Consider the following 15,539-nt stretch of genomic DNA (forward strand, 5'->3'; position numbering starts at 1 on the left):
CACAAAACACACACTCATCACACAGACACGCATAAACACACACATACATACATGCATACATACATACATACATACATGCATACATACATACGATCGCTGAAGACTACTGTTTTTCTCTCTCCATTTCCCTCTCAATCCTTTCTGTTAAAGAGCGTTGGCACGAAACGTTAAAGACTTTTCTATTTTGCCCGAGCGTTTAACTACCCGCTTTTTGTTTCTGCACCTGTCTTCGTCGTTGTTTTTTTTTGTAAATTTGAACACACACACACACACACACACACACACACTCTCTTTCTCTCTCTCTCATGCACACACTCACTCTCAATCTTTCTCTCTCTCTCTCTCTCTCTCTCTCTGTCACACACACACACATATATATACAGACATGACATTTTTATGTTTCAGGTTCTATATGTGACTGTTTAATCATACCATGCACAAAAGAAGCCTTGCAACTGTCTAAATTTCAAAGACGCCGTATTGTAGGTCATTCTGAAGGTGGACATAGTCAGCGAAGAATTGCAGAAAACCTTGTGATCCCACTTTCTACAGTTAATAGAGTGATTGTGCAATTCACCAGAGAGGAGGAGTTCACACCACCCCGCACAGATCAGCCAGGGCCCTCTGACAGGACCCTTCTCTTGCGTGGAGGATAATCCTCGTTGCAAGGCCTCTGACATAGCAGCACAAGTTGATATCAGTCCCAGAAGAGCTGTCAAGTATCTCCACAAACTTGGCCACTGTGGCAAAGCAGCAAGAAGGAAGACACTTCTACCAGCCAACATCAAGCAGAGGAAGGATTGGGCCAGTGAGATGGAGGAGAGGCCACTCGCATTTTGGGACGTTATCATATTTTCTGATGAGCTGTATTTCCCGACAGTGGTCGAGTGTGCGTCTGGAGACTCTGTGGTCAAGAATTTAATGGGAAAAGATTGCAGCCAACAATGAAACACGGCAGCTATTCTGTGATAATCCGGGAAGCAATCTGGAGCAATGATTTATCAAAGCTGGTAGAGTGTGAGGGAAACAGAATCCCGGAAAAATATGTGTCCATTTTCCAGAACGGACTCCTTCCAATTTTTTCCAGTAGTGAAATAATTAAAGAAGTCTCTTTATTTATGAAAGATGGAACTCCTTGTTGCATGGCTAAAATAAACTAAAATTTGTTGGACGAAAATGGCATTAAAAAGCTTCCATGGCCAAGCCAGTCACCATATATGAACCTTACTGAACACTTCTTGGACATAATGGACAGGACACTTCAGAAAAGGAATAAGAAAGCATCTTCAGCGTTAGATCTTTTGAGATTACTGCGTGAAACTTGGCAAGAAATTCCGCAAGAGAATATTCGTCATCTAATCAGTAATATTCCAAATAGGCATTGAAAAATGCAAAAGACTTCCGTAATAAATATCAAATATTCACATTATAACTATAAATGATTTATTTGAACATACAAAAGTAATAGGATAGAATAGAGTGTCGCATCAGAATTATTAGGATAAAACTTACTTGGAAAAGGATGCGTGGCGTTCAATCATATAATAATATAGATAATATATATATATATATATATATATATATATATATAATAGAAATATTAAAATAACTAAGTCTCTCTAAAAGAGAACAGCGGCAGCGTTCCCGGCAAATAATAGTTATCGCCATACTAATATGGCATTCTTATAAAAATAAGAAAAAAAGCTGTCCGCTTATTAGCTCCATGAGGCCATCGCCTTAAGTTAGCTATTTGATACACAAACTGTATCCATATAACCTTCGAACAAGGGAGGTCAGTCGCTCCACACTACTTGACCGGCAGCTACAGACGCGTTTCGGGGTATTGCCCCTTTTCAATGCAGCGTAGCCAGCCAGTAGGTGTCGCTTCCGACAATCTCTGTTCGATGGTTTTATTTACCTAGTTTCGGTGGAATACATCCACTTGTTTTCAATAATAGAAATATTAAAATAACTAAGTCTCTCTAAAAGAGAACAGCGGCAGCGTTCCCGGAAAATAATAGTTATCGCCATACTAATATGGCATTCTTATAAAAATAAGAAAAAAGCTGTCCGCTTATTAGCTCCATGAGGCCATCGCCTTAAGTTAGCTATTTGATACACAACTGTATCCATATAACCTTCGAACAAGGGAGGTCAGTCGCTCCACACTACTTGACCGGCAGCTACAGACGCGTTTCGGGGTATTGCCCCTTTTCAATGCAGCGTAGCCAGCCAGTAGGTGTCGCTTCCGACAATCTCTGTTCGATGGTTTTATTTACCTAGTTTCGGTGGAATACATCCACTTGTTTTCAATAATAGAAATATTAAAATAACTAAGTCTCTCTAAAAGAGAACAGCGGCAGCGTTCCCGAAAATAATAGTTATCGCCATACTAATATGGCATTCTTATAAAAATAAGAAAAAAGCTGTCCGCTTATTAGCTCCATGAGGCCATCGCCTTAAGTTAGCTATTTGATACACAAACTGTATCCATATAACTTTCGAACAAGGGAGGTCAGTCGCTCCACACTACTTGACCGGCAGCTACAGACGCTTTTCGGGGTATTGCCCCTTTTCAATGCAGCGTAGCCAGCCAGTAGGTGTCGCTTCCGACAATCTCTGTTCGATGGTTTTATTTACCTAGTTTCGGTGGAATACATCCACTTGTTTTCAATAATAGAAATATTAAAATAACTAAGTCTCTCTAAAAGAGAACAGCGGCAGCGTTCCCGGAAAATAATAGTTATCGCCATACTAATATGGCATTCTTAAAAAATAAGAAAAAAGCTGTCCGCTTATTAGCTCCATGAGGCCATCGCCTTAAGTTAGCTATTTGATACACAAACTGTATCCATATAACCTTCGAACAAGTCATGGAGCTAATAAGCGGACAGCTTTTTTCTTATTTTTATAAGAATGCCATATTAGTATGGCGATAACTATTATATATATATATATATATACATGCTTGCCCACATATGCATATGTGGAAGAAGAAGAAGAAGAAGAAGGAGAAGAAGAAGAAGAAGAAGAAGAAGGAGGAGGAGAAGAAGAAGAAGAAGAAGAAGAAGAAGAAGAAGAAGAAGAAGAAGAAGTTGCGGCTGCAACTGCTGACACTGCCGCTGCTGCCGCTGCTTACGCTGCTGCCGCTGCTGCCGCTGCTACCGCTGCTGCCGCTGCTGCCGCTGCTGCCGCTGCTGCCGCTGCTGCCGCTGCTGCCGCTGCTGCCGCTGCTGCCGATGCTGCCGCTGCTACCGCTGCTGCCGCTGCTGCCGCTGCCGCCGCTGCCGCCGCTGCCGCCGCTGCCGCCGCTGCCGCCGCTGCCGCCGCTGCCGCCGCTGCCGCCGCTGCTGTCGCTGCCGCTGCCGCTCCTGCTTCCGCTGTTGCCGCAGCTGCCACCGCTGCTGCTGTTGCCGCCCCTGCTGCTGCTGCTGATGATGATGATGGTGATAGGGATTAGGATGATGCTATTGATGATAATAAGGGGATTATGATGATGATGATAACGACCACGATCGCGATCACGACTACGCTGATGATGGCGACGACGACGACGACGACGATGATGCGATGGTGGCGGTGGCAGAAACGTTAGCACGCCAGGCGAAATGCGTCGCTGTATTTCGTCTGTCGTTACGTTCTGAGTTCAAATTCTGCCGCGGTCGAATTTGCCTTTCATCCTTTCGGGGTCGATAAATTAAGTACCAGTTACGCACTGGGGTTGATGTAATCGACTTAATGCCTATGTCTGTCTTTGTCCCTTCTGTTTTTAGCCCCTTGTGGGCAATAAAGAAATAGGTAATGCTGCTGCTGTTGTTGCTACTGACGACAACAAATACGTCAGCAATGACGACGGAGAGAAGGAGAAATAGCTAGAGAGAAAGCGTAAGAGGTCGACGACGATGGCGACGGCGACGGCGACGGCGAAGACGATGACGACGATGATGATGGTAGAAACGGCGGTAGTGTTACTGCTGCTACTAATGTCAGATGATGGTGACGATGACGACGACGTCGACATTTTGAATTTGGTCAGAAAATTTAGATAAGGTGAAGTTTTAGAGAAAACGCGATTTACTTTCAATGGATAGTTTTGTGCAGTTTTATTGCGTAAAGATAATGGCTTCACTGCTTTAATCTATGATTGAGACAATAACTATAATAACAAGGAGGTAATCTTGTTTATTGAAAGAGAGAGAGAGAGAGGGGGGGGAGAGGGTGAAAACGAGAGATAGGAAGAGGAGGAGGAGGGGGAGGAAAAGAGGCTTTTAGTTGTATTAACGACTCTCTGGTGACGGGGAAATGGACAGTACTACTTAATCTAGAGCGCTTGTTGTTGTTGTTGTTGTCACTGGCGTAGTCGTTGATGTTGATTCTGTTGTGAACATTATTGCTGTTATTATTGTTGGTGTTGAACTTAGTTTGCTGTAGATAATGTCGTTGTTGTTGAGTTTGCTGTTGTTGTTGTTGTTGATATGGCCGTATTCGCTATGATTGTTAATGTTTTTTCTTATATTTGCGAGTATAGCGTGTTTGCTTTTTTTTTTAAAGTAAAAATTGAAATTATTCAGAAGGAAGCATAGAAACAGAAGTAACAAACGCAAAACAACTGTTTACACTTTACATTTTATCTCAATATTTCGAGTTTAATATCCCTTCATCAAGAATAAAAAAATGAATGACAATATCAAAATAGTATATTTTGCTCAAACAAACTTGTTGCTCTTGGTGTTTTTGGTAATAAACTTTCTACTATAGGCACAAGGCCTGAAATTTGGGGGAGAGTGTAGCCAATTTGATCGATCCCAGTGTTTAAGCGGTACTTATTTCATCGACCCCTAATGAATGAAAGGTAATGTCGACTTAGGCGGAATTTGAACTCAGAACATAAAGATGGACGAAATGTCGATAAGTTTTTTGTCTGGCGTGCTAACAATCGTGTCTCCTCGCTGTCTTCTTCTTGGTAATATAACTGCTGCAGAATCGTTAGCATGTTGGATAAAATGCTTAGCGGTATTTCGTCTGCCGCTACGTTCTGATTCAAATTCCGCCGAGGTCGACTTAGCCTTTCATCCTTTCGGGGTCGATTGAATAAGTACCAGTTACGCACTGGGGTCGATATAATCGATTTAATCCGTTTCTCTATCCTTGTTTGTCCTCTCTGTGTTTAGCCCCTTGTGGGCAGTAAAGAAATAGGTATGTGTCCATGTTCTGAGTTCAAATTCTGCCGAGGTCGACTTTGCCTTTCATCCTTTCGGGGTCGATTAAATAAGTACCAGTTACACACTGGGGTCGATATAATCGATTTAATCCGTTTCTCTGTCCTTCTTTGTCCTCTCTGTGTTTAGCCCCTTGTGGGTAGTAAAGAAATAGGTATTTCATCTGTCTTCGTGTTCTGAGTTCAAATTCTGCCGCGGTCGACTTTGCCTTCCATCCTTTCGGTTATGGATAAAATAAGCACCAGTTAAGCACTGGGATCGATGTAATCAACTCATCCACTCCCCGCAAGCTTGCTGGCCTTGAGCGAAAAATTGAAAACTAATAAATCTGCTGTTGTCTGAGGTGGCGAGTTGACAGAATCGTTACCGAGTGGGAAAGAAAAATGCTTAGCGGTATTTTTTCCGTCTTTTCCGAGCTGGCAGAAACATTAGCACGCCAGGCGAAATGCTTAGCGGTATTTCGTCTGCTGTTACGTTCTGGGTTCAAATTCCGCCGAGGTCGACTTTGCCTTTCATCCTTTCGGGGTCGATAAATTAAGTACCAGTTACGAACTGGGGTCGATATAATCGACTTAATCCGTTTGTCTGTCCTTGTTTGTTCCCTCTGTGTTTAGCCCCTTGTGGGTAGTAAAGAAATAGGTATTTTTTCCGTCTTTACGTTCTGAATTCAAAGGTCATCGGTGTCGACAAAGTACCAGTGGGAAACTAGGGTTGATTTTATCGACTAATTCCCTCCCATGAAATTGCTGGCTTCTCCCAAAATTCGAAGCCAATATAATTGCCGTCATTGTTTTTCTTGACAGTATCGTTTTGTTTCTATTATTGTTTATTATATCGTTCTTGTTAATTTATCTTATGGATGTTGTTGCTGATGATGCTGATGAGTTGTTTATTGTTCCTGTTGTTGCTAATAGTGATGGTGCTGCTGTTGATTTTATTTTGACTTGTTGCTGTTGCAGTTTTTGTAATGAATAATGTTGTTGTTATTGCTGTCGTCTTCCTTTTCTTCTTCTTCTTCTTCTTCTTCTTCTTCTTCTTCTTCTTCTTCTTCTTCTTTTCTTCTGCTTCTTCTTCTTCTTCTTCTTCTTCTTCTTCTTCTTCTTCTTCTTCTTCTTCTTCTTCTTCTTCTTCTTCTTCGTCTTCTTCTTAAATCGAAAAATACCTTAGGAATGAGAACCCAGGTTCGAAATTTCCCAAAGACCCACGAAGAAGGCTGGAGGGTATATCAGCCGAAGCGTTGTGTTAACAACAAACAAGACGAGGAAAAATATCCGTCGAATGTAAATAGTGTAAATAAAGTAAATAATGCACCATCAACATCAGTTCTTAACTATTACTGTATTTTATCAACCCTGAAAAAGAATAAACGATAAAGTTGACCTCAGCAGGATTTGAGCTTAAAATGTAATTAGCTGGAACAAAACACTGTAGGACAATTTTTCCGATGCTCTAACGATTCTGCCAGATCTATACCTTCGATAAGAAAATAAATTGTGTTTCGGATTCCGGTAGAAGAGGAGTTAATTTTCAGGGGCTTTCAGTAGTTGACTGGTACATAAGCGAGGTTTGAACACAGAATGTAAATAGCCTGGAGAAATATTCCACGTAATTTTAATCTTGGCGCTTTAACGATTCTGCCAATGTTTTTTATAACAGAACGCATGTAGCACGAACTCCACGTAATTACTTCCCAATAACAAAACGCAGATAACACTACACATATCTATATATATAAAACTGGAGTTGTGTGGTGTCTGTCTCCTACGATTTAGATTCCTAACTACTCCCACATTTTGCGGTGCAGTTTAACCAAAAGCGGGTATCTTATAGTCGTGATTCACATCGAGCCCTTCTGGGTATTAGCGCGCATCAACGATGAATCTACGATTTAAAAAAAAATTACAATAATTTTTTTCCATTTTTAATGCATTTTTTGCTATTATATAAGGGAAGTAACTCTCTAAAAATGCTTATATAGTTATTTCCCTTACAAACCCGAGCAACGCCGGGCGATACTGCTAGTTCTATATAAATACCTCGCAATGCTACGTTACAACACGCACGCAACACATGCTCTATATAGAAGTTACCATTACTATAGGAGCTTTCACACGGCAAAGAGTTATACACACGTAAATAACACAAGATGAACCACCAACACAAAACAGGATAGAACAAAACAAACATGGAAGACTAAATTAGATTTAACTCAAACACTTATCTAATGTACAAAACTCGAATAGTTCAACAACACAAATTAGAAAGACTTAGGTGAACCTGGAGGTACAGTGAAAAACTTACATGAAACTACAGAATAAATAATAATAATAATAATATTAAAAATAATAATAATAATAATAATAATAATAATAATAATAATTATGATAATAATAATATAATAATAATAATAATAATAGTAATAATAATAATAATAATAATAATAATAATAATGATAATGACAGTAATAAAAATAAGCATCGACATGAATTCAAACAAAACAACGAAAACAAAAATAAAGATTATTATTATTATTATTATTGTTATTATTATTATTATTATTATTATTATTATTATTATTATTATTATTATTATTGTTATTATTATCATCATCATCATCATCATCATCATCATTATTATTATTATTATTATTATTATTATTATTATTATTATTATTATTATTATAGTTATTATTATTATAAATCACAGAAATGCCCGAATAATATTTTTATCTAGGTAATCCAATGTTTTTCGGTTGAACAGAAATTTATAAATATATATTGGTATTGAAGATATATATATGTATATATACATACATGCGCGTATGCAATGTAAATGTATGTACATGCGTATACTTAAGCACATAAGCAACATAATGTAGTCTATAATATTCATATATATCTCATATATATATAATATATATATATATATATATATATATATATATATATATATAACTAAGGAATACATTTCTTCAGGATATATGTATATATAAATAAATAATGTAACACATGCATATATATACACAAGCATATAACTACATATTTAACATAGTTTGCAAACGAATTATGATATATAAATGTCATATCTCATATAATTTGCCTGCAGTAGCAGCTCTCTAACATGTATTTGTGGTTTTATGATGTAACAAACAATTCTAAATAGATTGAACACGGTTCTGACAATTGTTAAACAAGGTAGAAAAGTCTGCGAATATTCCAGACTAACGGGAGTCAAAAGAATCGAAAAGTTAGACAGAAATACACTTAACTGGTTCTGTGCTTTAAGATTTATTTAACATTCAACAGGAAATGGTCCATTAAAATGGCGGATGGCGAGTCGACGTTGGGGAATATATGGTATTTAGGATTAAGGAGAAATCGGTTGTCAGTATTACTAGTTTTGATGGTGATGATGCTGACGATGTTATTGATGTTGTTGTTGGCGTTGTTGTGTTTTTGTTGCTTAACCCTATATCTATCTCGTTCGTTCAAGCAACCATTGCTATGCCAGCACATTTTTAGCCATAGTGCCTCTGCAACCGCCATTACCAATATACTTTTCTTCTTCTGCTCCTCATCTTTGTTAACCACAGAATGTGTCATTTATTGAAGATGGCAGTACTCGAATAGAAAGGAGTTCGGCTGTAGTTGCTGCTATTTCTAGCAGTCCCAGAAAGGCGTCCATTCCTGGCTAGGTTCGGGCATGTAGATGTTGTTGCTGATGATACAGAAGATGATGATGTTGACGGTGAGGATAATGAGGATAATAAAGAAGATGATGATGATGATGATGATAAGAGGAGGACGAAGAGGAGAGGTAAGAGGAAGATGAGAATGTCAATGATTATTACAATGTCGATGACGTCGATAACGATGACCGTGATAATGACGATGATGACTACGACAACGACTACGATGATGATGATAATGATGATGATTACACTGATGATGATGATGATGATGATGATGATGACGTTGATGATGACGATGATGACAATGATGACGATAATGATGATGATGACGAAGACCACGAAGATGACGATAATGATGATGATGATGATGATGATGATGATGATGATGATGATGATGATGATAACGATGATAATGATAATGACAATGATGACGGCGACAACGGTGGGTGTGATGACGATGACTGCAATGATGATGATATTTTCTATTGTTGGCACTGCTATTCCGAGTGATGCTTTTGTTATTGTCACAAAATCGTTGTTGTTATTGTTGTTAAATCTTGTAGTTATCTTACACTATCATTAAAACTGGTGTTAGTTAGTGCTGTTAGTTATTAGCTCCAATTCCCCTAACTCACCAATCGATCTCTAATCAATTTGTCACAGACTAAACCATCCAGTGTTGATGTATTTAATTAATTACTTTGGCAAACATTTCACCGAAGGTACCCAGTACCCGTTCATAAAGACAGGGCTCTGTTGCAAACGAGTTTACACATGCGTGCCAAAGACAGAGTATTATTATATACATACTTGATTTGCTAGAAATAACCTCTAAATGTTCCTCTAATTAGATCTCACTGCAGTCGTACATTGCAACATGTAGTCCTTGATACATTGTATTTGAAAGACTGGCTGGTCACGAATGACGAATATATTTTGAGTAGTTGGACATAGCTTCCTTTGGAATTGTCTCTTATTGGATTATATACATCATAAGTTACGTTATAAATGTATCATATACATATATACCGTATTTTAACGTGTATAAGGAACCCCTTAATTTTGGAGGCTTAAAATTTGGAAAAAAGGGTTTTGTAAGTGATCATAATAGTATCAATGTATAAGAAACTCATATTTTTCAAACCTAATTTTTGTCAAAAAATGGGTCCTTTAAAATGCAATAATTTATATATACGCATGTATCATAACTCCTGCTGGTTAATTTGAGATCCCTTGATGATTATGTAACCTTCATTTGACTAAGCTATTTTTGGCTTGATGAGTAGCTAGTGGAGTACCCCTCATTGAGTTCTATTGGCTAAGAGACATATGTAGCCTGGAGTTTACCTGCTCCATTCCACAAATTTGGATTTTATTCGCATACATTGCAACCCCAGTTGCTAACCGTGAACTATGAAATAGCTCTTTCAGCTTATCGAACTTCGATACAGGAAACAGTTATAACATTCTACTTCAATAAACTACTATTGTTCATGAAGGTTGGTTTTCTTTATACCTTTTACGGGCTGCTTGAAGGTTACTAACTTCATGCACCTGGATCCTTAGATCTTACTTTTACATATCATTTATATATATATATATATATATATATATGTATGTATGTATGTGTATTCGCTATGATATATCGCTAGCCACTACACATCTTCTTCTTCCTCTTCTTCTTCTTTTTCTTCTTCTTTTTTTCTCCTCCTCCCCCTCCTCCTCCTTCTTCTTCTTCTTCTTCGCCGTCTCCTTCCTCGCCGTCTCCCACTGCTGCTTAAACAATCAAAACCCAGAACCCACGTTCTTCATATTCTTTTCTACTCTAGGTCCAAGGCCCGAAATATTTGGGGAGGGGGCCAGTCATTTAGATCGATCACAGACGCAACTGATACTTAATTTATCGACCCCGAAAGCATGAAAGATAAAGTCGACCTCGGCGGGATTTGAACTCGACCACATATTTCATATTAAATATTATTAATTTAAAAAAAAATTGATTTATTTAGTTTGTACTTTAAGCACGAAACTAGTCCAGTATTAACCACGCTAAACCTTAAAATAGACTTAATTCATCTCGCTCGCCTTACATCAATTCGTATCAAGGAGAATTGACGATGTTTTATTTAAACATTGATCATTCAACACACATGAAGATAAGGATTTTAACTGCTCTGCTCCCTCTCTTTATGTCTCTCTCTATATATACATAATTTGCCACTATCGCCCCCAAGTTAGAAGTGTGCTGAACTGTGAACGAAGAAGCATGACTTCTTTCTCTTTAACTTTTTTTGAAAATATATATATATATATATTTTTTTTTATCTTTTTACTTATTTCAGTCATTTTGACTGCGGCCATGCTGGTGCACCGCCTTTAATCGAGCAACTCGACCCCGGGACTTATTCTTTGTAAGTCCAGTACTTATTCTATCGGTCTCTTTTGCCGAACCGCTAAGTGACAGGGACATAAACACACCAGCATCGGTTGTCAAGCAATGCTAGGGGGACAAGCACAGACACACAAACATACACGCACATACATATATATACATATATACGACGGGCTTCTTTCAGTTTCCGTCTACCAAACCCACTCACAAGGCTTTGGTCGGCCCGAGGCTATAGTAGAAGACACTTGCCCAAGGTGCCACGCAGTGGGACTGAACCCGGAACCATGTGGTTGGTAAACAAGCTACTTACCACACAGCCACTCCTGAGCCGTCGATATAATCATCTTCATTATAATAGTCTTCAGCACACATACGCATAAAGTGACTCATATAATCCATTAGTGAGGAAGAAATCTAAAGCGTGATTAAGGAGGAGGTAGAACCCAGTATGCGACTAGTTTTCTACTTTCGATTTCAATGAGAGAGAAGTAGGTTTCCCAACGGCTGATCTCGATCTCGGAAAGGAGGAGAACCAGATCCCCTACTAAATGATCTTTACTCTGGCCCTTTACTGACTTTACCTCACACAGCGTACGTAGTACAAAACGTATTATGAATAAATAGATAAATTCGTTCTGGGCTTCTCGTTGTTCAGTGTTTACTTCATGAGTTATTATCTGTTTGGTTGTCATCAGCGCTCGTCAGAAAATAATTTGCTGATTTCATAAATAAGAGTTCGTGTTCTCATTAGAATCATCGACCCAGCAGAATAGATTTAACTGAGGAGACGCACAATAAGATCGAAACGTTGCAGTGTCTCAAAGTCCTCTTGCACTGGCGAATCACATGTGATATCGCCTTCATGGGATGTTGGCATTTTCCGTTGGGAAAAAACGATAGCGATTAGGTATTCCCGTTCGAATCTGATACAGCATATTAAGAACGAATACATATGATATTGTTTGGATTCTCGGTGTTCTGCGTGCTCCCATTGAATTATTGCGAGTTTCGAAGACATTAGCACACATTACCAAATAATTTGATGACTGATTTCTATAAACAAGAACTCGTGTTCTCGATAGGATAATAGGTCTGTTGGGGTATCGTTGACTAAGAAGACACACAAGATTTAAAAAACCACGTTATCTCAAAGTCCCTTACACTAGTGAAGCGGGAAATACTATATATATGAAAACACATCGTTTGAAGATAGGAGGCGTTCTCCGGTGACGAAAAATAACAGCGATCAGATATTCACGGTCGAATCGGTTCAGAATGGTTATGTGAATTATTGTTTGTTTTCTCTCTGTTCTCCCTGCTCCCACTGAATTAAAATTATGAGTTTATTGAAATACAGGAAGACCTTACATTTCCAGTTAATAAACTGCCACAAGCACGGCGATAATTACAGCCATAACGTTTTTAATACGTGCCAGCTGTTTCGAACGCGAATATTCTAATTGCTGTTGCGTTTTGTTACAAAAGAGTAGCTTCTCCTTTGCGATGAATATTAACATATTCACGTTCGAATCTACCGCATCGCATCAATAATAAATATACAAGTTATCGCTGACATTTCAAGTTAGTTATCCAAAAACGAGTTGTGTAGTGTAGTGTAACAGAATTAAAGGACATTATATTTGTCAAAGTGGGAATCTAATTACTATCGTTCATTAGGGAATGGTAGAATGGTATATGAACACATTTTGGACATTATTTTCATGCCAGCTTTTAGAAATCAATTAATTCGTTATACTCAACAATTTGGCAGTGAAGCTAATTTCGTTAAACTTGTGTGCAAGCGTAAGTCAGCATTTGTTTGAACCATTTCTACATGGTTCCTCGAAGTCTGCGATTGACTAAAATTTTATAAACACAAATTGCTTACATCCGACTGAACAACACTCATCCTTTTATTCTGTTTTCTATATAAAAATCTCTAAGTTCTATCATATATGTATGGACCCATATTTACATACACAGATGCATATATATATATATTATATATATATATTATATATATATATATATATATATATATATATATATATATATATATATATATATGTATGTATATATATACATATATATTTGCATATGCATGCATGTATATAGATATATGTATAGTCTATACATATATATACATGTCTATATACACATATATGTGTACATATACATATATGTATAGATGTATATATGCATGTATATATATATATATATATATATATTATATATGTATATGTGTGTGTGTGTGTGCATATACATATGTATATTACGTGCATATATGCATAAATACATGTATTTATGTATATATATACTTATACATAGATTATAAGTACATGCATATGCATGTAAATGTATACGTGCACACACACATACACATACACACAATCCTCACAACTTATTTTTCAGAACTTTTTCTCTCTTTACCAATTATCTGACATACCTCACTACCACACTGTTCCCCACTCTGTTAATAAAATCATATTTAGAATTATATTTCAATCAGTTTAATACAGTGGATAGGAAAACAGGATGTGATATATGCTATAATAAGAGTAAACTTGAATATTATTTTATGAAACAGAGATCATATGGTGAAAGAACAACATACCAATTGATCCAACAAAGGAACCGATAGCCTGTCTGGCCCCAATCACTATGCTCTGACGCAAACCAACAATGGTAAGTGAAGATGCGCAGTACCATTCAATCATTCGTTATCTGATTGATTCTGCTTTGCCTGTGTGTCTGCTTTGGACGCTGTCAGAATATGTAAGCGTACAAGCTAACACAGGGACATATACGTTTGTAGTAGTCCGTTTGGTCTGCTAGAAATAGTGGGTAAGTGTTCCTCAAATCGTTTTCAGCGTTTAAATAAAGACCGCATTTGATGGTGTAGGTAGACCTAGGCTTACCAGACCCCAGAAAAGAGAGCGGAAAGAAAACAGTCGAAAGTCGAGAAGACCAGGGCTGATATTCGTTTAGTTGTAGATATGATTGGTTAGGACGGACATAGGCTAACTGCATCATCACCATCATCACCATCATAATTAACAACTTCAATAACAACAAAAACAACAACAACAACACCAATGTAAACATCGTCAACCACGACAAGTGTAAATAATTACAACGTAGCCCGCTTAGATAAGAACCGCTGGACAGTGTTTTCCGAGATACACTATCTCTGAAAGTAACAGCAACAATCGTTTGGTTGGTCATGGGTGGAGTAACTTGGGTTGAGTTAGGGCTCAGCAGCATAATATATAGCCAATCGGTGTAAAGAAAACAAACTTGGCAGAAGAGAGGATACAGCATGTTACACTCTGTTACCCGTTAATCTTATAACTTTAATCGCTGCATGGTGAGTGCGCCGTAGAGATCTTAGTTACGTTGGGACATGTTAAGATGGGATGAAAAAACAAGTAACAACACCCTCAAATATGTGCCAAACATAGTCAAACATTGACTACCGCTGTACAAAAAATGGGGGCTCTAGGTTCGTCGAGAAATCAACAAGAACAATTACGATGGCAATTATAAATAACAAAAACAACAGCTACGACGACGATGCGAGAATCACAATGTACTCAAGCGAGGTGTAAAAAATAGTGTCTCCCATATTAATTCATACTCTCTCTTAGTAGAAGTGGTGATTCGATATATGTCTGCAAATCCATCTTAAATAAAGAAATTCGATATCATTGTCTTTGACTCCTTCAATCTCCAAAGAGAATACCCTGGCTGCTTGTTTCTATCTTTAAATGGTTCTGTAGTCATATAAGATTATTCTCATGTGGTACCGGTAAATACTGGTTTAAGTCAAAGTAGTCGTTCATTGCACACAATTTTGACTGCTGTATATAGTCAAGGCACATTTTTTTTTTACAAAATAATGAAAATGAATTTGCTACAATACAGTGTTTACCATGGACATAGTACAGGGCAGAAAGACATTGTAGGAATTGTGACAAAACACTCAACTACTGAATATGATGTTGACTACATTATATTGCCACGGTTCATACTTACAAGGTAATCAGAATGAGTCATCCGTAATGCAGTGTTTACCATGGTGGCGGATGAAATTATAGGAATCGTGACAAAACACGATTTCATTCGACGTAGTTTTGATTAAATTATATGGCCGTGGTATACATTTCCAGGCTAATCAGAATGAATCAGCCATAACTAAGTTTTCACCATATACACAATACAGAGCAGGAGAACACTG

The 15,539-nt window shown here is 37.7% G+C and overlaps 1 long non-coding RNA gene across 1 annotated transcript in view; it reads left to right on the forward strand.

Moving 5' to 3' along the window:
* Nucleotides 1-513, forward strand: part of LOC118765813 — a 230,525-nt gene extending 230,012 nt beyond the window's left edge. Inside the window, exon 2 of the long non-coding RNA XR_005001693.1 lies at nt 406-513. This is a non-coding gene — a long non-coding RNA (uncharacterized LOC118765813). The remainder of the gene's footprint in view (nt 1-405) is intronic.
* The last annotated feature ends 15,026 nt before the right edge of the window (nt 514-15,539 follow it).

Source organism: Octopus sinensis, linkage group LG13, assembly GCF_006345805.1.
Source record: "Octopus sinensis linkage group LG13, ASM634580v1, whole genome shotgun sequence".
Classification (NCBI taxonomy): domain Eukaryota; kingdom Metazoa; phylum Mollusca; class Cephalopoda; order Octopoda; family Octopodidae; genus Octopus; species Octopus sinensis.